Raw genomic sequence first — 4,114 nt, 5'->3', positions numbered from 1 at the left:
ATTCGCAACCTATGTCGGGTCTAATTGTACATATGATCACAGCCTAAGTTGCTACTGGACTCAAATTTTGTTCTACTACTACAGGCTAACACAACTACCGGTGGGAAATTATCCTAGAATTAAAGTTAACAAGAGTAACTATAGCAGGTTCGATCCAACCATCCTTCAAAATGTCTTCCTCCTGGGAAAAGAGCATTCCTGAAATTTAATATCCAAGCTTCCCCCAAGGACCCTCCAACAGAAGAGTCACTTAAGTTGGAGGAAGGCTTCAAGCTTTGCTCAGTGGAGTGGTAGGAGAGGGGTAGGGTCCATCCCAGTATGGGCTGTCACTGCCTATCAGCTATTTATTTCAAGATTGGTTAAAAAAATGCAATTCCGTTAACCCAGTACATACTGGGGCACATACTGTATTTCTATGATGTTCGCAAACATTATTCAGAAGCTACCAACAACTGCCTTATTATCTTTAAGTTTTAAAGTTTAAGCCTCTGTTTCTTTGTCTAAGGGAAACTCTCGTGAGAAAAGCAGAAGCAAAACAATGGTTCTATCAGTGGTTCATGTACAGATCCTTTCTGAGTCACCATAATTCGCAGTCCTACAGAAAAAAAGCTTCTTTTGCATGTTATTACGCTTCAGTGCTACACACAGTATCATCAGAATCAGAAAGCAACTATTTGTGCAAGATAGTAAAAAGCCCAGTAGCAGCTTTAAAACTAACTAACTTTATTGTAGCATTAGCTTTTGAGAAACACAGCTCTTTTCGTCAGATGCCTCTGACTAAGAGAGCTGTGTTTCTCAAAAGCTTATGCTATAATAAAGTTAGTTAGTCTTAAAGCTGCTACTGGGCTTTTTACTATTTTGGAGCAACAGACGGCAGCAACACAGCTAACTCCTCTGGATCTATTTGTGCAAGAAAACTGTAGATTAAGAAGGTACATACTGAAATCTAGAAAAAACACAGAGGGACCCAGAATATCATACACTTTCCTTGATAAACATAAAGGAAATGCTGAGGCAGGGCTTAGTTTCAATGGAATCCTAAAAGCCTGTCAAAATGTATTTTCACCTCTAAGATAACAATTAATTCAATGGGAAAAAAGACTGTCTTGTGAGCTCAGAAACAGATTTCATCAGCTCAGGATTATTGAATATCATATTTGCTGGGAACACGATTTTCACCGAAGTTGGCAACATGTCATGGTCTTGTCCAGTCACTGCCCCATTGGATGGAGAACAAATGAATCAACTTTTTCCTTGACTTGGTCTTAACTTCTGCTGTAAATTAAATCCTTACACAAATGCTGTCTTCATGAAAGATGACATTATAAAACAAGGATTGTGGAGTCTTAATGGCAGCAGTGGTTATCAAAGTAACCTGCTTTACAACAGTGGAAAGAGACAACCTCATCGCATTTCAGAACTAAGGAACCTTTAGACCCAGCATGTACAGCCTTTAATAGGCATGACACTTCAATAAATGTAATATTATCTGGGTTTCTGGAGCTCTTTGAACTGTAAATCTCTCTCCTTCTGTGTACTGCTTCCCGCTCTCTCTACCCCCCTCCCTTCTTTCATCCCTTTTTCTGTCATATGTTAGTTGGGTTAATGCATGTCGTGTGAAAGGGGTTCCAAAGGACATTAATTCTTGTGGGACTATTTTGTTTTCTTGTATAATGAAGATGTCATTCATATATATATATACACACACACACACACACACACACACATATATATATACATATATACACACACACGCACACACACACACACACACACACATATATATAGAGAGAGAAAGACTGACTATACACACACACTACATAAAATATATAATTTTAAGTTCTTCTGGAAGACGTATTAAGCAATCTTATTTACAAAAATTATACTACAGAATTTTCAATAATTAATGAGCCCTGAGCCTTAAAATATGCTGATGGCATTAGCATCTGAGAAATAGCTGTGTAATCTAGGCTTCCGTCTCCCCAAAGAGACATTAGTTTTCCTACCACAGGAAGCGAGCTGTTAAGTGATCATCGATAGTAATGTCCATATGTTAGTACTTAAATGTCACTTATGCATTTGAGGAGGTACAAGTGGAATCAGAAACTCAGCTTCAGATTGCACTGTTATAGGAAAACTGAATTAAAAAAAAGAATATTAAAACTATTTGTGAGTATCTAGTGGCAAGTCGGGAAGATTTATAGCAGCTTACCTAGGTTTATTAAGAACAGATTAATTAACCCAGCTTTCCATCTTGGTAAAGAAGGCTTTTGACATACTCCCAAACGACATCCTATTCAGAAAGCTCTCAAGAAGCGCAACAGACACAAATCTCATATGGAGACCATGAGAGCAAGAGAGAGAGAAATAACACATGCAAAAGTCCGATTCTGAACTGAACAAGGGAAAAGGCAGAGACAGGGCTTTTCAACATAAAAACATGTTGTTCCTTTGACGTATAGCAATGCAGAGTTTTCCGGGCCTTATGGTGGGAGATAAAGAGGAGTAGAATCTATCTCACTTATACATCCCAACCTCCTTGTTCAAACTTTCCAGATGGGATCAAGAAACTGGAAACAGAGGAGGGCGCTGTATGTGAAGGAAGTGAGCAGAGCAGAGGCATAACTCGCCCAGAAATCCACAGCTTCTGTGAAGCCACTTGCCCTTGCATGTTGTATCAGAAGGTACCTTGTTTAGTAAAGGTAAAGGTTTCCCTTGCTCGAAAGCCAGTCGAATCCGACTCTAGGGTTGCGGTGCTCATCTCCGTTTCAAAGCCGAAGAGCCAGCGCTGTCCGAAGACGTTTCCGTGGTCATGTGGCCGGCATGACTAAACACCAAGGCGCCCGGAACGCTGTTACCTTCCCACTGAAGTGGTACCTATTTATCTACTTGCAATGTCTTGCTTTCGAACTGCTAGGTTGGCAGGAGCTGGAACTATATATAGGTGTGTGTGTGTGTGTGTGTGTGTATATGTGTGTATATATATGGTGATCAAGATTTATAAATGCAGTGCATGGTCCAGTGACAGTCAAGCATTTTATATCCCATTGCTTTAATTGAAAGAATTTGACAGATGGATAATTCCTTATCGTTCGAATTGTTTAAATCTCTGCTGAAAACAATGGGACCTAAAGCACTTGGATCACGCCCATATATTTTGAACACATGCAAATGCATTTCATGTTCCATATATGCAATAAATAAATGCAGTATATTTAATACATTTGGGGGATAATGCCCTAAAAATGATACTGAGCCGAAGCACTGTCTTCTTTTGACAATATAACCTCAGATAACGTTGCTGAACCATTTGAAGATCTTCTTAAATCCAATGGGTTGGATTGTATCAGTCCATTCTACTAATGACAGTACCCTTCCTTAGCACAATGAACCTTGCATTAGTGTGTGTGTGTGTGTGTGTGTGTGTGTGTGTGTGTTGGGAGAGCTACCAAGACACACACACATACACACAAACTAATTATGTCAACAGATGGTGCTGTGCCACAAAGAGCAGTGCTGTTTTGATTCAGCCAAAAAATGTCACAAACAAGAGAAAGCGAGCTAAGAATTGAATCCTGAGCAGAATCATACCCTTTTACGCACTCACTGCAAGGGAGGAAGGATTTATGCAGCGTACTCCCAGGCTCATGCACGCTTCCTCCAATTCCTCTTCCACATACACAATTCCTCCTCCTGAGAAACCTCAGTTTGCTGTGTCTCCTGAATTCAGGCACTGCTGTTTTTGCTTTGTTTGTTTTGCTGCCACGGTTTAATTCTGCTTTAGATTCCTGGTTTCCAGGCAGGGAACAAACAGCCATTAGTTAAAGTTGCCCAAATTTGGAAATCAGACAAACTGAGGTTTCTTTGAAACCAGGCAGTCTTGCCTCTACAGATGACTGGGAATGGCGGAGTGCATGGACCTGAGAATAAACCAGATTTATTCTTATTATGAACAAAGTCTAAAGCAAGTTAATGGATTCAAAATATCAGAAGACAGGTGAAGGGATTATTCATACAGTTCTATCCATGACAGGCAGGATATAAGCCTCTCATGAGAATGCACCCCTTCAGACATCAACCGGGCGATGGATTGTTTGAAGATGTCCCATCTGAA

General features: G+C 40.0%; 1 protein-coding gene across 1 annotated transcript in view; it reads right to left on the bottom strand.

Annotated features, from left to right (window-relative positions):
* The window catches only part of WWC2 (WW and C2 domain containing 2), a 197,167-nt gene that overhangs the window by 9,653 nt on the left and 183,400 nt on the right, over nucleotides 1-4,114 (bottom strand). The gene's annotated exons all lie outside the window — the stretch shown is intronic.

The sequence above is a fragment of the Gekko japonicus genome, unplaced genomic scaffold (assembly GCF_001447785.1).
Source record: "Gekko japonicus isolate JY-2015 unplaced genomic scaffold, Gekko_japonicus_V1.1 scaffold185, whole genome shotgun sequence".
Taxonomy (NCBI): Eukaryota; Metazoa; Chordata; class Lepidosauria; order Squamata; family Gekkonidae; genus Gekko; species Gekko japonicus.
The sequence above is the reverse complement of the archived record's forward strand: the minus strand, read 5'-3'. Positions and strand labels throughout refer to the sequence as shown.